At 42.1% G+C, this 27,674-nt stretch overlaps 1 long non-coding RNA gene across 2 annotated transcripts; it reads right to left on the bottom strand.

Moving 5' to 3' along the window:
* Window positions 1-625: 625 nt before the first annotated feature.
* Window positions 626-27,658, bottom strand: LOC104872068. Of its 2 annotated transcripts, none has more exons than XR_783041.2 (3): window positions 27,190-27,658; window positions 6,588-6,734; window positions 626-957 (listed from the first exon to the last, which is right to left on the bottom strand). It is a non-coding gene; the product is annotated as an uncharacterized LOC104872068 (long non-coding RNA). The 2 variants fall into 2 exon arrangements; XR_783040.2 differs by having other exon boundaries at window positions 626-962.
* Window positions 27,659-27,674: the final 16 nt, after the last annotated feature.

The raw sequence follows: 27,674 nt of genomic DNA on the forward strand, positions 1-27,674 counted from the left end.
TCCGTTCAGATCTCACTCAGAGGGTGAGGCAAGGCAGTTGTGAGACAGAGCCCACTTAAGGGAAGGAACTGGCTGTCCACTTGCTTCTGAGAAACCCACACCCCAAATCTATTATCCATCTTGGGTTTTTCTTTTCCCCGATGTTTTGTTTCCCTAATGTAGTTCCATTAGGCTGCATCTGATGTTTACTTCTCCACCACAGAAGGAATATAACCACACGGAAAATATTTCAACCAAATCTACAATTGAAGTTCTTCAGTGCGAGAAAAAACTTCAAACAGCAACGAGTAGCTATGGAAATACACATTGTAAGCTTATAATCATTGAAGCGTTTCGACAAGTACCAATGTATTTACCAAGTCCTCCCATTGAAACCTCGCTGTTTATAATCATCATTATTGTTTATTGCTAATTTTATATCATCACTGACCTAAATGATCACACCGGGAATGAGCAGCTGTGCCTCCTGCACGCTGTGTGATACCTTCCAGGTGAACGCTCCACATGGCAGAGTGTTAACACATCCTGCGGTTAAAAGTGAAAATTTTGAGTAAAATAAAAACACATCCATCCTCAGCCTCTGCTTTGAGAGCTGTGAGGATGCAGGGTTTAAGTCTTTCTCGGTCGTTGAACGACAGCTGGTGTTCTAGGAGCTCCCGGAAGCTTGCCCTCCCAGGGCTGCTTCTCTTGTGGCGCCCTCTCTGAAGACCCAGCCTGGGGCTCTGACTCTGTCCTCACTGAGCCGGGCTTCCCCAAGGCACCAGAGCACTTGAGGGAGGAGGGTGAGAGGAGAACTGCACTTCAAACTGCACTTCAAACTGCATTAATGTGGGAGGCAGTGTGGCCAAAATACTTCCAAATGCTGGTGACCTTATTTTGGCTGCAGTAGGTGGTGCTGAAGTCCTTGGCTTCCTTCTGTCCTCTCCCCAGAACACACTGAATTGTGGACTTCGCAATCTGCTCTAGCAACAAGGACAGAACACAGGAGGGGATCAGGATCAAGGTGTCCACGCAAGCAGTAAATACTATTTTTGAAATCTTTTATGATGATATTATAAAATGGCTTATGGCCAAACTATACTATCACTATTTTTCAATGCTTACAAATGTATGTATACATTTACTTCTAAATATGTATTTGTATGATGTAATTAAATAGTATTTAAAGTAGTTGTCCCTTTTTATTCAGACACAAAGTAGTTAACCGACTCATCACATCCGATGACGTAAGTCTAACACTAATAAAACGTAATACAGGCATTGTCTGCAGCAATTTCCTTTGGGTTTGCAAACACAGTCTGAGCACTCCGCACTGACTGTCCCCTGTCCTTGGCAGGGAGAAGCCCACGTGAGTCAGCCTGGAGTGTACACAGATCCCTCCCCACACTGCCATCTTGAGCCTCCACAGTGTTGCTTTCCCCAGCCTTCCTCAGCAGTGTTCATGATCACTGCTCCTCTCAGGGATGCAGCCTCTCCCTCCTTGTCCACTAGCAAATCGTGCCTCTCCCTTAAGAGCCTTGGTGTGGCTCAATTTCAGCGCCATCTTATTCCAGTGAACACCAGATACTTTGGATATGTAGTCATGCATCCGTTTCCAACACAAGAAGTCTAACCCAGTCCCTGGCACACAAAAGGTGACCTGCAGATATTTTTATTACTTAAACTATGGGCTCAGGGTGGTCCACCCAGAGGGCCAGGCAAACAGCTTCTGTTTTAGGATCAGAATCCATGAACTCCAAGTAGAGCCTTTACTGTTGCTCTCTGGGTTTCTCCCCATATAGATCCAAAGTGTTCTCCAGCCCTTTCTTCAAGCCATACAAGGAGGCTGCTGGGAAACAGACATATCCTGTGAGCTGCATAAAGTTTGTGAGCTCAAACGTCTTGTCCCAGCGTGGGAACTGCAATGTCAGGACCAGAAGCAGCATGAGAAACAGGCTTTCTCAGTGCCCTCCCAGAAAAGATCTCAACTATTTTGATATCAGTATTATTAATTAATACAGCAATAGGCATCTCTTAGATGATCTAATTTTTGCAGGCATTCCCATTTTTAATGGCCCCTTGAGCTTAAATCTTATGTTCTTCATTTCTCTTCTGTGTTAGAAATTACTATAACTGGTGTCACTGATATAAAATGGGATTTGGAGTAACTTTTGTTGAAACTTCTTCTTGAAGAGGAAGGCACACAGGCTTGTGAGCACTTGCCTTGGGGTGTGCCAAGGAAATTAGCAATTCTCACTGGAGTTTTCTGCTAACCTTCCTTCTCATTTAATTTTTTTTCCTCTGCCAATCTCAAGTTTCTTATTTGCCAAACAAAAGTACCTGGGGTCATTCGCTTATTGTATGTAAGTGTTGACAGCACCCGTCCCCACAAACCAGGCAGACAAAACATGAGCTGACTTACAATTATCTTACCAGTCACAGTGCTGGATGAGGTTATTTTCCCAACTTAAACCAAGCTTTAGTTTTTCTTTGTAGAAGCCTAATGCTACCTGCAAGCCGGGCCTGTAGGGGTCATTTGGCAACCAATGTGCCGGTGATTTTCTCTGCAGCAAGAGAAGTTGGTGTTGTCTAGCATACATGTCATTAGTCACTGCCAGAGCCAGCGTTGTCACTACTGCTCTTCCTTACAGGCAGACAGCTGTTGTTCTTGTTTGAAATACATGGATGACAGGGCTCAGAGAAGCCCAGGAAAGAGACGTGCCTTACCTGGCATCAAATGTAGCTAATAAAGTGACATTGAGGACATGTATTTAAAGATGAAAAATAAATGATTAGCATATATTGGTTACTGTGCATACTGAGTGTGCAATTCTACCACTGAGTTCAGGCCCAAGCCCCTGACGGATTTAGAGTTAAGCAGAGGACCGTGATTTCTGGGTCCAGTATAAAGTCCTTGGTGTGTGAAGTGCTGAAGACAACGTTCCCGTGACATTCTTCCTCAATTTACAATGCTGTTTTTTTCTAGGGCTACATATATTCTTTGGTTTCTTTCTAATGTTATTTTGAAAAACTTAAATAATGACTGTTGCGGTTTGAATTGTACCCTGCCCCTCACATTCCGATCCTGAAATCCCCAAACCCAGTATCTGTGGAGTATCACTGTAGTGGAGATGGGGCCTTTAAGAGGGAATTAATCTGAAATTGGGTTATCAGAATGGGATGTAATCTAATATGACTGGGTCCTAATGAGAAGAGATTAGGACACAAACAAACTCAGAGGCAGACCATGCAAGGACAGGACAGTCATCTGCAGGGACAAGAGTGAGGTCTTGAAAGACATTAAAACCACTGATTCCTTGATCTCAAACTTCAGCCTCCAGAATTTCTGTTAAGTCACCCAGTCTGTGGTACTTTGTTAGACTCAGTCTGGATAAAATACCACTTAGTAATTAATTTTAGATGATGATAATGATGATGACCCAAATTATAAATTTCAGCAATGGTTTTATCGTTTACATAGCTGGATATAACAGTGTACTTGGATCATACCCAGACAGCTAATATATCAGTTTAAAGCAGAAGAGAGCAATATACACTCTCCCTGAAACAAGAAAAAAGTGAGTTACAGATTCTTTAACAATGTCTGTGGACTTCCCTGGGTCACTTTCTACCCTGCACCATGGCTACCTCTGCAGCACAATGACTATTTGATCCTAATGCTGGATAGTTGGGGGTTCTTGATACATACTTCAAGTGGAAAATTACCTTTGATTCTTCTCTCTAGAAGCAGTCATTGTAATTGCCCTAAACCCAGAGAGAAAGACCATTACCTGCAGGTTCATATACTGGCGCTTGTCACCTCTACACACATCTACTGTTTGAATCTCGTGCTGAGTAATCAGCAGTATGACTTGCTTCACCTACAAGAATATAACTTCCTTGTGAGGATGGGTAGAATTTATGTGAATTTGCACATCTCTGTTCATCTAGCACTTTATACATACACTACTAACTTGACTAATATTTATATAATAAATTACAGTAACCCCCCAATTTCTTTTTTTGGTTCCAGGGATTGAACTTGGGACCTTGGGCTTGTGAATAAGGTGGGGAACCACGGAGCTAAATCCCTGGTAAACCTCCCAATTTTCTGGTCTATGTTCCAAGGTACTCCACGGATGCCAGAAACCATGCATAGTACTGGGTCTTATATATATACTGTATTTTTCCTATTTATAGTACATATAATAAAGATTAATTTACACATTAGATATAGTAAGAAATTAACAAGAATAATTATTAATAAAATGGAATATTTGTAGCAATATATTTCAATACAAGTTATTTAAAACTTATGAATTATTCATTTCTGGAATATTTCAGGCTCAAGTTGACCTCAAAAAATGAAAACCATAGAAAGTGAAACCATGAATAAGGAAGGAATACTACTGAGGGTTATTTGATAATGTTTGTGTGTGCACAATAAGGTCGACACAGAAGAGCGGAAACGGCAGGGGTGAGCTGGAATCTCAACAATATCATCAGATATTCTCTGGATTCTGAGCCTCTCTGCTTTATTAGCCAATTCTCCCTTTCTTGACTCAAGTTATTTCATCCCAGTTTTTATCATGTAAGAATCCAGACTATCACAACAGACAGATGTAATGTTTCCACTCTTCTGTGTTGACCTTATTGTCTGGACAGTCCATCACAAGTCCACGACACAACCCAGGAGAGATGGCCTGAGGAAGCTAAAAGTATTTCATGGTCCATCCCAATAAACCTCTATCCCAGTGGGAGAATGAGTAGCTTTTCTGATGGTTTTGGAGCTCCCTGGGAATGATTCTCACTATTATCTTAGTTAATGTGCTCATCTCCAGACCAGGCACCAAGGGAAGAGAAAGATAAAGTCATAGTATGTGATACGGCTTTGGGCATCTTGCTGAGGTGACTCGAGATAATCATGCAGTCCAAAAATTCTTCACTTGCAATAAATAAATGGTCATTTTCATCTCAAACTTTGCAAATGGGTCACACACACTGGTCTAAATCACTGAATCATTAGCTAACCCCTCCTCTCCCACAATGTACGTAGCTGGATCTTTCAATCCATCCTTGGCACCTGTTATTGTTCAAATCTGAAGTGCCCCACGCAAAGGCTCATGTAGCGAGGGTTTGATGCCAATGCAGCAAAGTTCAAAGTTCAAAGGTAGGACCTAGAGGGGTGATTATGAGGGTGTTGGCCTCATCAGTGAGTTAACCCTTAGTTACATGGCTGTTAGGAGGTGGGGCCTAGCTGGAGGAGGAAGGCCACTGGGGGCAAGCCTTTGAAGGCCAGTCTCTTCCCAGGCTCTTTCCTCGTCTTTCTCTCTCTTCCTGGCTGCCACAAGAGGAGCACTTTTCCTTTGCCATGTCCCTAATGTCATGATGTTTCTGCCTCACCACAGGCATAAAGCAACAGACTTGATGACCATGGACTGAAACTTCCAAAACCATGAGCCAAAATAAATTTCTCCTCCTTTAAGTTGTTTGTTTCAGGCATTTTTTTTTATGAGAGCAAAAAACTGGCTGATATGGTATCCAACTATTGATGAAACAAAATACTATTTTTCTGCTAGCTCTCCAATCTCCTTTTTGTTGCTTCTCCCCACCCCCAAGTTTTCTAGACATCTGGACCTTCTCAGTGCTGCTACCTCAGCTCAGATCAGCTGTGCTGTTCTACTCCCTAGGTGTTCAAGAGGAGCTGGACATGGGATCTCCAAATACCTCAGATTTAGAGATCTTCCACAGCCTCAGGGAAAACACCTCCGAGCACCAGAGCCCTGCTGCTCCAGGGGAGCCACCTGAGAGCAGTTATTCCAGCTTCTCTTCCAGAGAAGGGGATCCAGACAGCCCAGCTAACTCCTTTCACACTTCACCTCTACCCTGCCTATTCTCGTGCCCCAAATACCCTTCACTACTGTAAAAACATGGAATAAGGACCTCATTCAGAAACCCATCTGCTGATCCTTGGGACCTTTCTACTTTCCTTAATCATCTCCACAGTCGAGAGCCTGCCACACTGCTGTGTGTCCCATTTCCTCTTCCAAGAGCATCATTTTTGTGGCAATACTGTCCCCACCTATGTGTGCCCTTCAGTGCTAAACAAAATATGGTGGCAAGTACCTTGGACACAAGTGTGTAGAGCTCAGTCATGATTCATTTGATGCATGTCTCTGGAAACAACATGTAGAACCCTGGGACAGTGATGGCAAACCTTTTAGAGCTCTCGGTGATAACAAGCACCCAGCTGCAGCACACATGCCACAGGTGCACCACCACTGCCCTCAGAGGTGCCCCAGGGACCTGAGGTATCCCAGTCTTCAGGGCTGCATAGTATTTACTCAAAGACTGGGCAAAAGTGAGTTTCCAATTAACCTTCAGATCAGTCTCCATGCCCTATACCGAAGCACCTGTGGTACACACACACTGACTTGCCCTTAGTTCTATCTGCATAGCCCTCTACATTTTCTTGTCTTTGATTTCTGCAAATGAATGTTGCCTCTCCAGGTACAAGGCCCTCACCAGGAAGCCGTAGAACACCATACACTGTCATGTTTATGTTTCATCAAGAGAAGATGTCTCTAACTTATGATATTTTTACTTACAGTTTCTTGGCCTTAAGATGGTGTGAAAGCAACGTGCATTTAGTTGAAACCCTCCTTCAAATTTTGAATGTTCACCTTTTCCCAGGATAGTGGTCTGCAGTCCCATCCTCTCTAGGGTTGCCAGGCAGCTGCAGTGAGTCATAGTTCCTAGTGAGACACACAGTCATGAGGGGAAGCAACATCCTGTGACAGTTGCTACATTGCTAGGCTAGGTGAATAAAATGCATTTTTACCTCACAAAAGACAACTTGTAATGAGATATTGGGGACAAGACCCATTATAAGCCCAGGAGTATCTCTACCCAGTGATTCGATTTTTGATCAAAGGCTGTCTGGTTCCACTGTACCTGAGGTAGAACCCTGACTGAAAACAAAAAGCTCAACAGAGGTTCAGTGAAGGTCACCTGGACCAGAGAGAGAGAGAGAGAGAGAGAGAGAGAGAGAGAGAGCGTGTCAGTGCTCAAGTTTCCCTTTTCATCTAGGAGTCTGAGAGATGGACATGCTAAATAACTTTCTCAAAGTCTCCCATTTTCCAGCCTCTTCCATTTGTTCACTGCCCAGGTTATAAACCAGGTTCTAGATTCAGAGCTGGGTCAGCAACTATAAGACACCGGAAGGTACTTCGTGGCTTTCCATGAAGTCTCAACTTTCCCAGAAAGTGAGAGCTGGAAGGAGTCTATCCCTCTAAGATGTTCTTCAATGTGTGTAGGAAATTATAACTCCCAGTTAGTGACCAGCCAGAGAAATACTGCTTATTGTTCTTGGTGAGTTCAAGGTACCAAGAAGGAGATTAAGGAAATCTAAGAGCAAAGAGGATACATTTCTGTTAGATAAAAGAGCCGAAAACCAGGACCAGACCAGGACCATAAGAAGCCTTTATTATGGGGAGGATCTGCCAGGCTGTCTCTGAACAAAGGAGTGAAAACAACATGGCAGAACAGGGAGCTTCTTTTATAGGAGCAGGGTGGGGTTAACCTAAACTGGGGTGGAGTTGAGTGAGGTAGTATTAGGAGATTGGAGGAGCCTGTGACATCACTAGCTGCTAGAAATTAGCAAGTGTCAGGTTACTCTTTTGGTGGGTTGAAGAGGCATGATGGGAAGAAGTCTGTCCTTTGTTGGGAGAAGCCATATTTTAACATGGAGGCTACTATTTTATGTGGCAGGGAAATCCAACAATTTCTTTCTCAGCTACTTAGGATCCATCCTTGTTAGCTGTTATGGCTTGTATCTAGATGCCCCCCACCCCAAGTCTCATGTGATCATAGGTGGGACTTTTGGGAAGTGGCTAGATTTGGGTGTGATGCTAGGATCCAGGATGTGATGCTAGAATTAAGGAGGAGTGTTACCTGCCCTAATGGTGGGTACACTGGATAAGATACAAGGGCCAGAAAGAAGGTCGTCACTTATTGCTTGCTGCTTGGATGTTTTTGCTGCCTTGTACCTGCCACAGACTGTTTCTCTTCTGCAAGGCCCCTCTGCCATGTCACTCTGCCTTAGAGCCAGCCAACTATGGACTGAAACCTCTACAAACTTGAGTTGAAATAAATTTTTTCCTCCTTTAATTTTGAGTGTCAAGTATTTTGTCTCAGCAATGAGAAAAAGTAACTAAGACATTAGCAAATGGACCAATGGAGGACCTGAGGCTCTGCTGCGGCTTGAATGTCTTTGCCCCCTCCAAAACCCATATGGTGGAAGCAACTCCCAGCGCAAAAGTGTTGGGAGGTGAGGCCTAAGGAGATGTGATATGGTCATGCCAGCAGAGCCACTGTGAATGGAGGAATGCTGGTGTAGAAGGTTTGCTGGGAGTGGGCTCTTGCTCTTCCATAGTTTTTCCTTTCTTGTCTTTCAGGTTTCTTTTATATGAGGATGGAGTTAGAAGGCCTTGATCCAGGACTTTCCAGCCTCCAGAACTCCAAGAGAATAAATTTATTGCCTAGTCTCCAGTATTCTGTTACAACGGCACAGAGCAGAGTAAGACACCTCCTTATAAGAGCAACCACCCACCTGCCAGCTGTGTGAGTGAAGTCCCAGGCCCAGTCCAGCCTTCAGTGGTGCAGTACCAGCTGCCTGGAGTCCCATGCTCAGCGGGGAGGAAGCTGGATATTCACCCACCAAAGCTCCTCATACTTTACTGAGGGCTGGCACATGGTCTCATAACCATCATTGATGGCTTGACCTGAGTGTGGTTCAAGTCTAGTCCCAATATCAGCATGGCAGAACGCAGGCAAACATTCTCATGTGTGTGCAGCAAGCAACTTGGCACAAGCAGGGTACCAGCAGTATCCATCTTGAGGTGAAGCATAAAACCATTTCCCAGCTCTTAAGGAGCTCAGAGTATAGTCACAAAGAAACAAAGAGGAAGTAGACTTCTAGATCCACTGGCGCTCTCACTGCTTCTGGAACAGTGGGAATCTTCACTAGAAAATGATTTGAACTGGTGCTGCAGAGTGCTGAGAATACAGGAGGGAAAGGGTGAGCTAAGAGGCGGAACTGGTACACGCCAAGGCCCCTTTAGGAGGGAGCACATGTGACATGTCGAGGAACAGAGAATGCCCACTTGTAACGGAGGTCTCCAGCATACAGGTGATACAGGAGTCTGAACCAGAAAAGACACCTACACAAATGCCCCTTGAGGGTGGAAGTGTTCCCTGGTAAAAGTGTCGCCACTATGTGGCCACCCTGAGCCTGCTGTGACACTCTAATATCCTCAGTACCGCCAGCTTTCCCAGCATTCCCACAACTTCTGACACTGCCAGTATTCCCAACACCTCCAAATTCCCAGCACTCCTAATGTTTTCAGCGTTCCCATTACTCCAAACATTCTCACTAACCCCCATGATCCTGACACCACCAGCAAACCCAGCATTCCCAAAGTTCCTAAAACTTCCAGCCCTCTCAAGAAGCAGCATCCCCTGCCAGGTCAGATTCTGTCTGTTGAGGTCAAATAACCAGCCCCAGCTGTAACGAGGAAGAGTTTGTTTTGTGGCTGCTATCCCCTAGGAGCCTTTCTTGTATTTGCAGCTGTTATGGTTTAAATACATCCCTCAAGATTCCCATGTTGGAGTTCTAACTTCTTATGTGACATTATTAGGAAGTGGGGCCTTTGTGCTGTGATTAGGAATAAATGAAATCATGAGAGGAGAGTCCTTGTGACAGGATTATAGGAGACACCAGAGAGATTGCCCAGGCTGTCTGCCCTGTGAGAACACAGCAAGAAGGGAGCCTTTTGCAACACAGAAGAGGGCCCTCACCAGAACCCAGCCATGCTGGAACCCTGATTTCAGACTCTCAGCCTCCAAGGCTGTGAGAAATAGATGTCTGCTCTTGAAGCCATTGCATCTGTGGTATTATATGGCAGCCTGAGTGAACCAAGTTGGCCAAAGAACAGTCTTAAAGACATAGTGGTTTCCCTGAAGGACAGAAGCCAAGAGGGTTCAGCTGTCCCTGAAGTAACCACAGAGTCCAGATATAGGCTGTGAGCTGGGCTAGGTGAACAGATGGGAGTCTGCAGAGAATATCAAGATGCAGGGAAGTTTTGAGGTGGCACTGACACATTGTGCCCCTGCTTGTTGCTATAGGGAACACTGAAAGTCAAGTAATGAATGCAAGCCCGGTCCAGTCCTGCCCACAGGTAGCACTGTAGGTATTACATGAAAAGGTGTGGCAAGTACTCCTGGTCTACCTTCCCCATTCAACTCATATATGTATTGTATGTTCATTATTTGCAAGTACACTGTGTTTATCAGAGGGATCTCTTCTTACATAAATGTGTGTGGCTTCGATCTGACCCAGTTCTACTTAAGTAAAGAATGACTTTCTTTCTGTTCTGGCTTCCATGTGCAAACCTCCTAATGGCCATTCTTCTGGGAGCAAAGGACTTCTCCTCATGCCTTCATTCTTTCCAGGCTTTACCTTACCTGGAGTGAATTGTCATCACCTCCATCCAACTGAGGAGATCCTTTCTTGTTTGGGATAAGAAGAAGAAAGTTGTTATCCACATAATAATTGCGAATTGAAAGTCTAATGGATTTTTTATTTCCATTTATGCTTTTTCCATAGGAATAAAACATGATGGCAATTTTATGTGCCTTCTTGAAAAGTTTTCATAGTAGTAAAATATTCATTCAGTGATTTTCACAGTTTTCTAATGGTAGGTGCTTTTATATCTAGCTACACTTTCAAGTGCTGGCAATAAAGTTTACCCCAGTGATATCTCTGCCTTTTATGTGCTTAAAATTGACTCCAAAGAATAAATTCTTCAGAAAGTAGTAGTATATGAATCTCCTCAAAGTTTTCAGGAAATGTTGCTTTCTAGTTCTATAACACAATTTATTTATTTTCAAAGTTTCTTTTCACCTACAGCAAAAAATGAAATTCCAGTTAACTGAGGCCTCTGACGTCTTCCCCCTAGGAGTGGCTGCTCTGGAGGGTTCAATGGTGCTGCGGCCTTGAGGGTGGGTGGGGACAGGTGTCCTTCCACTATGGTTCCATTGGTATCTCCCTGTCATCCCTGAGGATGCAGCGTCCCAGCAGCCATCAGAGTTCAGGTGCTGCCAGCCACCCCTCAGTCTCAATTGGCTGCAGAGCCCTCAGTCTCACCTCCACCTAGCTACTTTCAGCAATGCTTAGGGACCTGTGTGGACCACTGCAGCCTATACCCTGAAGATTGAGGGCTGTACTAGTCACTGATCTGTTGGTGAGGCAAAATACCTGACTCCTGCAACTTAAAGGAGGAGAGGTTCTTTTGGTTGAGCTTCAGAGGGTGCAGTCCATGGTCTGCTGGCTCCCAGGCTGAAACAGCATGATGGAAGGGCCTAGCAGAGGAAAACTGCTCACATCATGGCAGTCAGAAAGCAGGGAAGGAACCAAAGAGCCAGAAGGTGGAAGATAGCCTAGAAGAAGAAGAAAGGGTTGGGGACAAGAATACACACTTCCTTCTATGTCGTGCTTTGGTGACCCACTTCCTCAGGTGAGTGCCTCCCCCCCCAATTTAAGTGGACATTCAGAAGTGAAGTCATCAATAGATCAATCTGCTGATGAGTTTAGTGTCCTCATGATCCAGTCACCTTTTGAAAGCCCCACCTCTGAGGGCATGAACTTCCTGGGGGAACTCTTTCATCTAAACCTAGCAGAGGCACTCATCGCCCTCACCCTGACAATGGGGAATTGTTATTCTGCGTTTTGAGTGACAGGAGAGAACTCTGTAACACTGTTGTGTCCATCTGCCCAAGTGACTGCATAGCCAAGGCCATGTCCGTACTAATGGTGGAGGTGTGGCGCTCAGAGATCTTCCGGAGGAGTGAGTTTCCCTGCACTGTTCCATTCTACCTCCAGCCTTTCCTGAGTCACCACAAGTCCTCCCTGTGGCACAGTAGGGAGAGTCCTGGGCTCTCTCAGTCTCCTGCCATTGCATTTTTCTCCTTTCTCCTCTGCCGTTCTTTCATCTGTTCCCCAGCCCAGGAAAGCTGCATTCACTTTTCAGAGTGAGAAAAATGGACTCAAAATGAGTACACATTGTTTCTTGGGGGCTGATTTTTGAAATTCAAAATGCTTTCATCTCAGATGATTGTTTCAAACTTGAATTTCAAAAGCTTAGTGCTGAAACATTAAAAGCAGGACTTAAACTGCTAACTCCTTCTGCTCAGCTGAACTTGGTCTTGCAGCAGCCTCTGCTGTGCTTGGTCTGTCTAGCTGCCTCTGGAGGAACCTTCAGTAAGTGAGGTCAAGAAATGCCTGAAACACCATGGGAAGAGAACCCACTGCTTCTAGGTATCAAAATACCATGCCCACTGCTGATGTGAACACTGCAAGGCCATCTGAAAATGCATTTTTTTCTCTCTCTCTCTATCAGATACATCGATAGAACTAATTATGGGCTGAACTTTGAATTATTGAAAATCCTAGGCTAGAAGACCAGGTTTCTTCGAGACCTTTCAGAGAAGCCCGTGTGGCGCCCCCTGGAGGGTCCAAACCAGGCTGTTCATGGTGTTCAAGGCTGTCTGTGGGGACTGCTCTGTTCACCAGGCCTTGGTGGTCCGGGAAGAGTAAATCGAAGGGCTCAGGAGAGTTTGGCAAGAGGGTGACATTTACCTTCAGTATCTGTAGGTTCTGCATACCCACAGGTTCCACCAACCATGGGTGTTAAAGTTTTCTTTAAAAATTTTGCATCTGTACTGGAAATACGCAGACATTTTTTGTTTCTCATCATTTCCTTAAAATAAAAAAACAGTATAACAGCTCTTCACATAGCATTTACATTGTATGGCTTGGCTATCACAAGTAATCTAGAGATGATTTAAAGTGCTGTATAGAGTAGAGCATGCATGGGCTCTGTGAAACACTGCACCATTTTATATCAAGGACAGGGTGGGGAAGGTCCTGAAAGTAATCTTTCACAAACACCAAGGGATGGCTACGTACCTCAAGCATGCAAAATGTTAAAACAACAAACAAATCAACACCTGCATCCATCATATGGCTTTTCAGAGGCAGAGCATGTCTGTCTGTGTATTATACTTGACTGTGCTTCTCTGAGGCAGCCTCACACACTCATCAAGCGGTCCCAAAGCTCCTCATCACCATTTCGGCCTTGCAAGGTTTTCTTGGAGACTTGAATCTCAGGGTTTTGAGTTAGATGCAAGTACATCCTTTGAGGCACTACTGAAACCTGTAGCAAAAACTCCACTTTTAGAAACTCTACTCCACACCTCAGGCCACGGCTATCCAGTAAGGACCTGGAAGGGGAGGAGGTGACCAAATCATAGTTCTTAAGTACAGTTCCGAGAATATGTGCTGGATATTGTGCCTGGAACCCGGAAGGGTTCTTCAGAGGCTGGATTTTAAGCCCTATGTTGGCACTGGAGTTCCGTAGAGTTGGGGACAACGCTAGATTTTCAAAGGCAGTGGAGAAAAACACTGACTCTGGCATATTCTTGGTTTCTATACTAAATTCCACCAAACAGGTGGCTTAAACCATGTACTTTTCTGGAGGCTGGAAGTCCAAGATCAGGGTGTTAGCAGGTTGGCTTCTTTTGAGATATTTTTGGCTTGTAGGCAGCTACTGGCTTACTGTGCCCTCCTACAGTCTTCCTCTCTCTCTGTGTATGTGTGTGTGTGTGTGTGTGTGTGTGTGTCTGTGTGTGTGTGTATCCTCATCTCCTCTTATTAGAATACCAGCACCTTTGGATTAGGGCCTACACTGATGACGTCATTTTTGCTTAGTTACTTCTTCTTTCAAGGCCTTAATTCCAAAAACAGCCACACTGCAGGTTAGGAATCTATCATATGAATGAGGCAGAAGCACAATTCAGTCCATAGGAAAAACCCACCCCATTGCATCATGAGTTAGATAGAGCAAGAGAGAGAAATAATAAAGGCAGAAACAGAATGGGTTGGACAACACCATGAGAAATACTCAGGACTGACGTCCACTTTCTTTGCCCAACTCTGTAACAAACCAGCTGTGCCAATGAAGCAAGTTGCTCCCGTCTCGAGTCCCTTTAGCCATTTGGAAAACATGGGAAGAAAGAAATATCCTGCATTTGTACAAGGATGTGAGCACTGGAAATAGTTTTGGCTAAATGAGAAAAGAGAGCTACTCAGAAAAGGGGAGCTTGGGCTGGGGTTCAGTGGTACAGTGTGTACTTAGCATGGGTGAGTTACAAGCCCAGGGTTCCACCCCAGCACTAAAAATTTCAGTAATAAGAAGAGGATAGGAGAGGGAGAGACAAGGAAAAAGAGGGAGAGAAGGGGGAAGAGAGAAAGAACAGCTGTTCTTGTGTTGGTCATCATCAGTATCAACTCCATGGGATTCCAAAGCCCAGGGAAGACCTTGGCCCTTCTCAGAAGATCTCGGCCCTTATCTGGTGGGTTGCTGCACCCTGCGCTAGAGGACCATGCAGCCCTGGACACAACACTTGGCCTGGCACCTGACCTCAGGCCAGCCACAGAAGAGTGATGCTGCAGCCCCTGTGGGGATTTTCCTTGGGATCCTGCAGGAACATCTGACTTCCCACGGGGACCAGAACTTCTGGTGAGTTTGCACCCTGCACTCCACCCACATATGACAATATCTTCATAGCTCTCATTTGTGCTCACCTGAACGAGCCTCTTTCTGTACCATACATTCTGAAAAGGCACAAGAAATGCCTCTTATAATAACTAACAGTTCTATGAAGGAATTGCCGTGAACTGGAATGTGGTGGGACATTAAAGTTCTTATGCCTGGGCCAACCAGGACCTGGGGTCAACAAAAGGAGGTCAAGTGGCATCAGAGAGCACTGTGAACAGTGTTCCATGGTAACCAGAGGGTTCTTGGGGTTGGGCTTACCTGTAGGGTGACCAAATTCTCCAAGCCCATGAAATATAGGATCACAGGTGACAGAGAGGTTGGATGTGGGTGGAACACAAGCAGCCATTTGTTTGAATCAAAAACTGTCACTTTACAAGTGAGACTAGACACCTGGCAAAGCCAAAGTGGTACACATAGTGGCAGTGCCCGGGTTAAATGTTAGGTCTTGTTAATTCAAGGTTCTTTCTACCTTCCAAGTTAATTAGAGATTTCAAAATGTATCTTTTGCACTTGACTGTTCAGTTAGCTTTGGCATCTAGGGCGATTGGTTCCAGGACTTCCTGCGAATACAGGAATTTAAAAGGACTCAGGTCCCTTACATAAAATGATGTCGTTTTTGCATAGAGCCTATGCACATTCTCCCGTATATTACTTTAGGTCATCTCTGCATGACTCGTAACCCCTATCACAAGGTGTACGCTATGTAAATGGCTGTTATATTGTGAGGGAGTGACGAGAACAATGTCTGGACATGCTCCGTACAAATGCAGTCATTTTTCAAATCCCTTCCATTTCCATTGATTGACTACTGTGTGTCCGGGCTCCAGCCAGAACTCTGCAAGCCCAGCATCATCACACCAGGGCTCACACTGGTTGGGACAAACCACCTTACACGTTCTCTCCATGTTGTGGAAACTACCTCATAGCCACCTTCCCAACCCTAGGAGGGCAGTGTCGAGAAAAATAAATTTGGAGTGGACTCTGATAATCCTGACATGTGTTGTCCCTGAACCAAGAACTGTGCTTCAGGTGGGAGCAGACACTCAGCTTGTCAGGCAGACTCAAAGTACGAGATCCCTGCTGGCAACCCATCTAAGTCCCTGTAAGCATTTTATCCCCAGGAAAGAATAGCTCTGAAATTAGAAGGCAGGAGGGGTTGATTGACAGAAACAAGGCCTATCTAGTAGAAGGGTCCAAGAAACTTGAAGAAAGGAGTCCACATCCCTAACTTGCTTTTGAGAACTCAAAATTCCTGCTCATGGGATCCTTGAAGGTAAAGATTAAAGTGGCTTTACCTACAGAAGATCACCAAGGAGCTGGAATGGAAAGGGCCACCCTTTCCCAAAGAGTTTTCCTAGGGGCTAGAGGGTTCCATGGGGCTTCTTTCCAGGTTCTTGGTGTCCCAAAGAATTGGGTGAGACACAGAAAAGGCAGAGAAAGTGTACATTTAGGGAAGGCAAAAAAGAAATGTTCTCTGCAGAGTGAGAACAGGCTGGCGGAAAAGCCTCACAGTGCCCCGAGGATAAGGGAAAGGGGATCTTTTGTCTCCAAAATTCCTAGGGAATCTCTCCTTCATGCATACAAGGCATTGGAAAAGTTGTGTATCACACACTCACTTGGCATCATGCCATGTGTAAACTGTCCTATCTAAAACCTCCTTTGGCTTCCTGCTATATGTAAACAAAGGATTAGAAGTAGTGTCTTTTGATTAGCTGTACCCACATGCAAATGAAAGATTGAAAAGAGCAACTTCTGATTGGTCCTGTGAACAGCGCCAGATTCTAATGAAAACTGAAAATAGCAAGTTTCCAATTGGTCCAAAATAGCACTTTTCTGATTGGTTCTGTGTACAGTAATGATGGCCTCCCTGTACTGGGAATGTCCGTCTCATAGGAATGCCTCTAAAGCTTTGCCCTGTCTTAGGTAGGGTAGAGTTTCCAGCTTTTGAGGTAAGGATAGGAAAGGATAAGGAGGCAATGCATGACCCACCAGCAAAACCAGTCATGCCCCGAACAGCCCTTCCCAGAGGGCGTCTTACTTTCAGCAAAGTTGAGCATTTGATATTAAGGAATCTTCCATACAATGTCCTCAGTTTCCCCATCTGTCAGATGGTGATAATAATAGCACCTGCCCCTTGGGGAGCTTGAGGACAAAAAGAGAGCACAGACATCAAGCACAAGTGCACAGCGGGCACTCATCAAATGTGTGATGTCATCTCCGTAGCTCTCACTGTCTCTTAGCAAGTCATCCTGTGTGTTAGCTTGCAGAAGAGAAGCAGTGTAGTTGGCATTTAAAAAATGCTAAAACAGAGTAAGGAAAATAGATTGATATTCGCGCCTGAGATAATCAAGAAAGAAACAGGCAAAATTATGAAACAATTGTTTTTAAGTCCCTGAGCTTTAAGCAACAGAAGGCATCTGTCAAGTTCCTGGTTTGGTGAGCTAGATAAGAATGCAAATGATTTACACATGCTCGAAGTTTAGAGCTACGCTACCCACTTAATAGGGCTGTGTCCTTGAGGATGCAAATCTATGGGAAAACAAAAGCAAAGCCCATGGGCTCAGTTTAAAGCCTATTGTGTCTTTAAGACTTTTAAGACTTTTTTGCAGTAGTTTCCAGCAAAGGAAACCAGCACTGTGATCTTGGGTAACTTTGTGTCCTGGAGCTTTACTTTTTCTTAAAAGTGCAATTTTAAAATTTTGATTTCCTGTTTCTCCTTTGTACCTATCTGAGTTTCTTCTGTCCAAAGGACAATTTGAAAAATGAAATTAATGTGGCAGTTCTGGATCACAATTCAAAGGACAATGTAAATATCCTTGTGTCCATATGAACATGAATGATTAAATAAATGAATTAACAGGAAAGACAAAAATACCCCATGTGGAAGAAATCCAAATAATTTATATAGCTGTTCTACCCACAAAGATCTTGCCTATCATTCCTTAAGTGTGGGCTGCACACAGTAAATTTCTTCTAAAGAGCACAGTGAATATAACCTCTTTTAGAAATAGGGTGTCTATTGATGAATTAAATCATAGTTTGTGAGATAAAATAACCTCGATTTCCAGAACGAGTCTCTAATCCGACATCCACTATCCTTGTAATGGCAAAGTGTAGACAACACAGAGCAAAGATCATGTGAAGGTGGTCACAGAGATTGGAATGCTACGTCCACAAGCCAAATATATTACACAGCTGAAATTTGATTCCTCAGAGTTCTAGAAGCTCAAATTCGAGATCAAGGTGACAGCTTACTCGGATTCTGGGGAAGATTCTCTTCCTAGCTTACAGACAGGGACCTCTCTGTGTGCTCACATGGACTTTCCTTGGGGGAGGCTAGGGGAGGCAGAGATATCCAGCTTTCCAGTGTCTCTTCCAAAAGGGTGCTAATCCACTCAGGGCAGGGTGCTATTCTCACAACCTAATTATTCTCCTTGAGGCTTCATCTCCTCGGTAGAGGTTATGGTTCAACATGTGGTATTTGGGGTGATACAAACATTTGTCCCCTCACACCAAGGAATGCCAAAGGTTGCCAGAAAGCCAACAGAAGATGAGAGGCATGAATGGATTCTCCAGCAGAGTCTCCAGAAGGAATTACCCCGCTACAACTTAATTTTGGACTTCTTACCTCCAGAACTGTGACAGGATGAATTTCTGTTATTTTAAACCACTCCATTGATGCTATTTATTACGGCAGCCCCGGGAAACTAATGCATCATTCATATACAGTTTTAGATCACTTCAGTTCTGCGTTCCTTTATGACACCATTCATTGATGCCTTCATTTCAATCATGTTTCTTAACTACATTTTTCTACCACTGAAGGGATTTAGCCATCACTAAATAACCCAAGGCTTACTAGTAGATAAAATACTATAAAAATATCTGCCCAAAGAAACCCATTCTGAATTTCACAAATATTTCTTTCTTTATATCCTGTGTGTGCCATCGGGCAAGAGCACAGCTGCAGATCTTCCTCAAATACTTCTTACATATCTCTTCTCTTCCTAGACACCAGCACTGCTCTAGGAACAGGAAATGTCACAGCCAACACCACACATATAGTCTAGCTCTCACAGAACTCGCAGTTGAGAGGGCCTGCCTGACAGCAAATCAAGAGAAGCATGTACCGCGTGAGGATGTCATCACTTTTATCCAGAATATGAGACCCCTACACCGGATGGGTAGAGGTTAGTGAGCAACTCAAGGAAGGATACCCAGAAATCGTCTCAACAAGAGACTGTCTCAGAGACTGGAAGTCATAGCCGAGTAAGCCACGTAGGAGGCTGGGTTTAGAATATCTGAGAACTGGCAACAGCAAGGGCCGAGGTCCATGGGTGGGAACATACATGGAAACCGGTAAGAAAGCCTCCATTTCTTTATCTCCAAAGAAATGCTGTGGGGTACAAGTGGGGGGGTGGGGGCAGAAGTGGAAGAAGTGGAGGCCAGGGAGGTATCTAAAGAGGTGGATTTTCTTCTCCGACTAAAACAGTCTCCCAGGGTGCAGAGGAAATCTCTCTCTTGGTCATTTGTCTCTCTGTACACCTGCAGCTTCGCCTAAATGGAGACGTAGCTTAAGGAAGTGTGTGGTAGAGTGGAGAATTTAAAGTCCTGGCTTTTTTGACTGGGAAACCAAGAAGGAAGTTCCCAGGAAGATCGAGGTAAGGGAGTGTGGGAGGAAGGTTATGAAGAAAGCAGCCCCATGGAGTTGTATATGGACTTGTGAATAGTTCTGAATCTACAAGAGTCTGAATTTGTAGTTTAAAAATTTTGAAAAAGAGCCAGGCTTATATGGGTTCACCAGTGAAATTTACCAGATATTTAAAGGAGAAGGAGCACCCAATTCTACCCAAAGTCATTTAGAAAAGAGAACATTTTATAATTGATAGCATAACCCTGATCCCAAAGATTGTAAGAAAATGATCAAGTAGCTCCCACAAAGAATGATGTAGAATTTTTAAATAAAATATTGTTGAACTGAGTCAAGTAAGATGTAAAAACAAAACAAAACAAAACAAAACACTATAACAAGCTGGATGTATCCTGGGAATGCAGGAATGATTCCATTTTTTAAATGAGAAATGTAAACCATTGTATTAACCAACTATCTAAAAAGAAAAACCACATGACTCTATCAATTGACCCAGAAAAGATATTTGAGAAAGTTCAGTGCTCATCCACAATACGAACATTCAGCAAACTAGGATGGAAAGGGGCTTCTGCCCCAAACAACATCTACAAAAGCCTTTAGCCAACAGGATGCTCCATACTGCAAGACTGTTTTGCCTCTAAGCTTAGGAACAAGGTAAGAATATCCATACTCACTTTTTTTTAGTATCCCACTGGAAGATGCAACAAGTACAATTAGGAAGAGTTTATAAAGGGAGACACTGTTCCTATTCATGAAATAAAAAGCTATGTACCTATCATCTATCTATAAAAACAATGAAACCTACAAAAACCTCCTAGAATGTAGAATATGGTGGCAGAGGATTAAAGATCTAAATATTAAAATACAAACACTAAACTTGCTGGAAGATGTTAGGTAGAACTCTTGAAGACACTGCCATAGGAAAAGATTTTATGAACAAATCCTCAGTAGCATGGGAACTACCCGAAAGAATCAACAACTGGGATCTCATCCTATGAAAAAGCTTCTGCACTGCAACATAAACCACCAACAGAGCTAAAAAAAAACCTACAATGTGGGGAAAAAATTTTACCAGCTGTTCCTCAGACAAAGGTCTACTATCTAGAATATATAAAGAACTCAAAAAAATCAGACCCCCCGAAATATAATGACCCAATTCAAAAATGGGCATCTGAAATGAACAGACACTTCTTGGACAAAGAAATAAAAGCAGCAAATAAACATATGAAAAAATGTTCAACATCACTGGTCATTCAAGAGATGCAGATGAAAACAACACTGAGATTCCACCTCACCCCAGAAAGAATGGTTGCTATCAAGAAATCAACTAATAACAAAGGCTGGTGGGGTTGTGGGGAGAAAGGAACCCTTCTCCATTGTTGTGGGAGTGCAGACTGGTGCAACCACTGTGGAAATCAATATGGAGATACCTCAAACAACTAGGATTAGAGATCCCATTTGACCCAGCCATCCGCCTGCTGGGTATCTTTCCAAAAGAATTAAAAGAATCATACTACAGTGATATATGCTCACCCATGTTTACAGCAGCACAGTTTGTAATAGCTAAAACTTGGAAACAGCCCAATTGCCCATCAACTGGAGACTGGATAAAGAAGATGTGGTTTTTCTATAAAATGGAGTACTACTCAGTTGTAAAGAATGAGAAACTAGAGATATTTATAGCTAAGTGGAAGCACGTTGAGGCCATACTCTTAAGTAAAATAAATAGGACACACACACATATAAATATTGAATAGTTTCTCTGGTGTTAAAAAATAAAAGTGTAAACAAGGTTCAAACTGTATAATTGATAGTGTGAAATAGGAAGAAAAGGGCTATAGGAGTAGGGGAAGTGGGAAGGGTAGGGGAAAGGAAAGAAGGGAAAAGAAAAAATATGAGAAAAGGAAAAAATGGAAACAAAGTCTTTGTAAACAGTGGAGGGGGTGAAGGGAGGGTAGGGGAATGGGGAGAAAAATAAGACACAAGATGCATCATACAAAGGTACAAGATCCCAAGGATGAATGTAACTGTACTGTATACCTAAAAAGTGCCAATAAACTTAATAATAAAAAAGAACAATGTAGCAGAATATAAGATAGACACACAAAAATCAATCATATTTCTAAAACTCAAAAGTAAGAAAAAATTTAAATCCCATAAAAAATAACAAAATCTTTAAACAAAAAATCCATGAAACAAGATAAGAATGGTACATAATCCTGTGAAAAGAAGCTCATCACACAGCATTAGAGAAATGCATCTCAGAAGCACAATGAGAGCAAGACTTCTGGTTGGGGCTCTGACACGGAAAGAACCTAAAAATTGCCGTGATTGTCACAGAGAAGCAATGACTTTTCTTGGTCCATCAGGGAACGGAGGTTGTCACCCGAAGAGACAGGTGACAGCAGAGTGTTGCTCACCTAGAGGAGGCACTAGAGCCACATTGTAAATGGAATTCTATCCCATTTCTGGAGGCCGAGTCTGCCTAAGGGCAGAAACTCCCCCATCCTCTCATGGGCGTCACTCTGGAAAACCCGTCAGGTCCTCACAGTGATGACCCAGAGACTTCTTCCTGGCTCAGGCAGAAGGAGGGAAAGGGAAATGCCTGTGAACCAGACAGAGTGCGGTGGTTTGAATTTGTTTCTGAAAGTTCACATGTTGGAAACTGAATCCCCAGATTCACAAGTTAGTGGTATCAAGAAGTGAAGTCTTCGCCACACAGTTAGGGTTAGAGGAAGTCAGTAAGGGGAGGTCCCCCATGGTAGCATTAGGGGGTGTACAGAGAGAGACCTGAGCTAGCATGTCATGAGCATTATGTACGAGGCTGACGGCAACTGACCTTGACTAAGTAAAGAGTATTTTCCTTGGTCATGTGGATCGGGAACCTCCAATCAGCTGTCGTGACTTAAGAACAAAACTGAGGATAAAATAATTCTGCCTTAAGACTTCAGCAACAGCTCCTTCTTCAGAATTCCATCTTGGTGGTGTTCAGATTTCAGACTGCCAGGCTCCACGGTGGCCTAGGCCTGTTCCTTGTAATGGCAGTCTGTCTGTCTCTTTGCCCCACCTTCATTCCATCTCTTGCTCTCTTGCTCCCCCAACACATAACGAGTGAAAAGTGTGCATTGTTTGTATGCACGTTTCATTTCTACGGTGAACCGTGACTGGTGCAGTTTCGAATTGGGAAAAGTAGACATCCTCAAGAACAGACAGGTTATGTAAGCAGAAAGATGGCAATTCTAAAGAAAATCATAGAAAATTCTAGATATCAGCAATACTGTATTGTAGTTGTAACAGTCTTTTTCTCAGTGGACTTGACATGGCTGTGGAAAAATATTCAGGAAACGAAGTTAGGTTAATAAAAACTTCCCATGCTGAAATGTAAAAGGAAAGAATAGTACAGACATCCAAGAAGTATGGAAAAATATCAACAGTTTTAACACACATACACATATATATTCAGGATATCAGAAGTAGAAGAAGGAGAGAAAGGAGCAGAATACATATTTGAAGTAATGAAAGCTGAGAACTTTCTACACTGATGACAGACACCAAATCATACTGTTCATGTCTCAGAGAGCAAGCAGGACTAAAAACCAAAATCACAACTAAGCATTCAATGTGCAGATGTGAGAGAGAGAGAGAGAGAGAGAGAGAGAGAGAGAGAGAGAGAGAAGGGCTGAAAGGACCTGGAGTGAGGGTGGGAGGCCATGCAGTATTTACACGTTGAAGAAAAGGGTTAAGAAACAGAACTGGCTTCTCATCAAAACTCATTAAATCAGGAAAAATGTGACATTTAAAAGACAAAAGTAACCAACCTATAATTCTATATCTAGCAAAATTATCCTTCACAAGGAAAGAAAATAAGTACTTAACAGGAAAACGAAATCTGGAGCATTTCACTACGAGACATGCCCATCAAGAAATCTTAAAAGATTTTTTTTTCTTTCCAGACAGAAGAAAGATGATATACATCAGAATTTTGGATCTATATAAAGAAAGGAAATATTAGAGGAACAATAAATGTATGTAAATTAAAACTTATTTTATTATTAATTGATTTAAAATATAATTATTTAAAGCAATCATTGTACTAGGGAATTGGGTGATTATAGAATAAAGTAAATCAATGACAGAAACATTATAGGAATGTGAACAGGGGATTAAGAACACCTTTTAATGAGATACCTGTACTACACAGGAAGCTGAATAGTGTTATTTCAAAAGAGACAGAAATCAGTGACAAATCCATATCATCAACTCTGGAATGTACACTATAATATTCTTTAAAATTTAATTGATAGTTTAAGATTAATTGGAATAATACAAAACATTTAATTAAAATCAGTGAAAGTGAAAACAGCAAAAGAAGCCATTGACAATCACTAGATAGCAGTTTATCAATAATCACATTCAGTGCAAATGGTCTAAATACACCAAATGAAAGACAGAGATTTACAGAGTGGACAACAAGACAAGACACAACTACTTTTTGTCTATAAAAAGCCCAAGTTAACATAAAATATCTAATGAGTTAAAATTAAGGGACTGAGAAAGATATACCATGCAAACTCCATTCAAAAAATTTACAGCGACTAAATTTATTTCATACAAAACAAAATAGAACAAAGGAAAAAATAAGTGATAAAAGAGAGAAGTGATGTTTCATAATCATAAAGGGCCAATTCTGCAAGATAATAATCGTAAGTCTAGATGCACTTAACAACAGTGTCAAAATGCATAAAGCAAAATATGAAAAATCTGAATTATAAGCTAGAAAAAAAGAAATAGATCAATCCACTCTCATAGTTGTATACTTCAACATTCTTCTGTCTCTAATACATCAAGTAGGAAGAAAACAGGGGAGGATAGAGTTCTCCCAAATAACACTAACAATCAGCATTAATCTAATTTAGATTTCTAAATAGTTCTGCAAATGGCACAATACATATCCTTTCCAAGTTTTTATGGAACATTGACAAACACTGACCACATTCTGGGATATACCTTATCAAGCTAAAGAAAAATATAAATCATAACATCTGTTTTCAGGTTATAATGAAATTAACCTAGAAGTCAAGAACAGAAAGATAATTAGAAAGTCACAAATTATTGGAAATTAAGCAATGCACTTCGTACTGACAATAGAATAAAGAGAAATTCTCAAGAATAATTAAAATAGCTGGGGATTTATCTCAGCGTTTCGGTGGCCTGCCTTGCAAGTGCAAGGACCTGAGTTCAATCCCCGGTACCAAAAAAAAAAAAAAAAAGAATAATTAAAATATATTGAACCAAATGAAAATGCAACTTATCAAACTTTGTTGTATGTAACAAAAGCAGTGCTTGAAGGAAAATATATATTGGAAAAGAATAAAGGTGTAAAATAAAAAAATATAAATTTTCTCCTAGGCTATTAGAGAAACAAGAACAATTTAAGTCCAAAACAAGTGGAAAATAATAAAAATTACAGAATAAGTAAAATTGAAAATAGGAAAACAGTAGGAAAAATCCATGAAATAACTGGTTCTTTGAAAGATCATTTGAATTGAACAAAAAATATAAACTGGTTCTTTGAAAATATTATTTAAATTGCTAAGTATGCATCCAGCTAACATAAAAAGATGCTTGCCAATGTTAAAAATGAGAAAGGAGTCAACCACAGTTTTACAGACATTAAAAGAACAATTGGGGATTCCTTTGAACAACTCCAAACTCAGACATTTGAATATCCAGATGAAATCAACCAATTCCACGAGAGACACAGCTGCCAAAATATACACAAGGACAAACAGTAACCTATACTTCTACGCCCATAACAAAATCAAATTAATAATCAGTAATGTTCAAAACAATTATGAGAGTGAGGTTTCATGAATGAACTTTGTCACATATTCAAGGAAGAAATGATGTTAATTCTTTATAATTGCTACAGAAAAAGAAGTAGAGAGAGGCTCCTCACTTATTATATGATGCCAGCATTACCTGAATACTAAAACAAGATAAAGACATTACAAAAAGGAAAACTACATACCCATCATCTCTCATAAATATAGATGCAAAAATCCTAAAAAATTAGCATATCAAACACAACAGTATATAAGGACATTTATATATACAACAAAGTAGGGTTTATGTATACAAAGCTATTTAAAATTTTAAAGTTATTAATGCAATCCATTACATCAATAGACTAAAGACTTGGTATCACACTGTCATATCAGGGAGACACAGAAAAAAATTGACAAAATCTAATACCCATTCATGATAAAAACTAAACATGTCCTCTTTTACCAGTACTATTCCACATCATATCCGAAACTTTAGTTCAATAAGACACGAAAAAGAGATAAAATGAACACTGACTGTAAAAGGAGAAATCACATTGTCTCTGGTAGAGCATAGCAGTAGTACACATTTTGTGCATCCCAAAGACTCCAAAAAACTAGTTTTGGAAGTGGCAAGCAAGTCACAGACAGGGGGTTAGTACATAAAAGTCAACTGCTTTCCTACATTCCAGCAAGAAACAGTTAAAATTTGAAATTAAAAACTATCATGTATAAAACCAAGAAATAAACTACACATGAATACCATGAAATGTGTATAGGATGTATGTGTACAAAACCATAAAACATCACCAAAAAACTCACAGATTTATTTAAATGGAAATATATTTCATATTCACAAATCAGAAGCAATGTTGGTAAGATGTTAAATCTTCCAAGCTTGACGTACAGACTTAATGGAATCTGAATCAAAATCCCAGAAAGCTGTGCGGTAGCTATGTCTAAACTCGTGCTGAAGTTTATATGAAAAGACAGACCTAGGGTAGCCAACAGAATATTGAAGAACAGCTGGAGACCTGACACTAACCAACTTCACGACTTACTATAAATCGATAGTACTAGAGGTGGCACGGAATAGTAACGGGCATTGTGGTATAATGACCAAGGAATGCACACGTTCATCACTGAAACACACCAAAGGGCCCAGAAATAGACCACCCCAAAGAGTTGATCTTAGCCAATTCAGTGGAGAGAGAGTAGTGAGATTCCCCACCCCCACCCCCAGGCAAATATTCATGTAGAGGAAAAAAAAGAATAGAATTTAGACAGGGCTGGGGATTTAGTTCAATGGTTGTGCTGCCTGCCTTGCAAGTGCAAGGTCCTAAGTTTGATCCCTAGTACAAAACAAAAAAACAGACTTTCCTTGGAAGATGTCTAGAAGAAACATATATATAACTAAAATATATGTGGCCTTGGCTTTAGTGGTGTTTGGGGATACAAATACCAAAAATGTGATTCATGACAGAGAAAGGAAGGCCTGAGGTAGACTTTATTAAAGTTAAATACATCTGCTCTGCAAAAAATACTGCTAAGAAAATGAAAGGACAAACCTCACACTGGCAGAAAATACTTCAAAACATATATCAATACTTTCATTCAAAATCTGTAAAGCACTCTTAAAACTCAACAACGCAAATAACCTAATTAAAAATGTGTGAAAGGTATGAACTTTACCAAAAGAAGATACAAAGATATCAGATATAAGCCAGGTCTGATAGCCCAACGCTGTAATTGCAGCTCTCTGGGAGGCTGAGTCAGGAATATCTTAAATTTGAGCCTGTATTGAGCAACTTAGGGTTTCAGCAACTTGCGGTATCAAAACAAAAAGAAATAGAGTTGCGAATATAGCTCAGTAAACACGTGTGTGTGCGTGCGTGTGCGTGTATGTGTCCAACTAATTTAAAAACTCCAGTCCATGTAAACGCCACACTCTAGTGTCTGTAGAATGTCTACTGGGACTGACCAAACCATGAAAACCATCCAAACACCCTTCACTGGGGGACTAGATCGACAAAATCGGATACAAATCATCAGGTACCTGCTACTACACGGATGAGTATCGAAGCCGTAATAATGCATGTCCAAATCGGTTTCCTGTGTTACACGTCCCTAATTCGGTGCGTAATTCCGTGGATGCGACCTTCTCTCAAAGACACAATGTAACAACGGAGAACAGGTCGGTGACTGGCAAAAGTTAGCGCGAAGGAGGATGTGGCCAGAAAGGGACAGCGCCAAGGAGTTCCTCGGGGAGCGAAGTCTCCTGACTGTGCCGCTGGTGACATGAAGTCAAACGATCGCTTCGAATCACAGTTTTCATACGAAAAAGTCAATTCTGCTGACCATTAACGTTAAAAGGTCAAATTACTGCACGCTACTAGACTCGTGCGACTTTTAAAGCCAGAGGCGAAGCTGTAACTCAGGAGTAAAGCGTCACCGTCCGACATGCAGAGACAGGGTCTCCAGGGGGCCCGGGCCGAGCCTCGCGGTTCCCTGCGTGCCCGCAGCCCCCCGAGGTCGGCGGAG

This window comes from Fukomys damarensis, unplaced genomic scaffold (genome assembly GCF_012274545.1).
Source record: "Fukomys damarensis isolate Sample0158 unplaced genomic scaffold, DMR_v1.0_HiC HiC_scaffold_7, whole genome shotgun sequence".
NCBI lineage: Eukaryota > Metazoa > Chordata > Mammalia > Rodentia > Bathyergidae > Fukomys > Fukomys damarensis.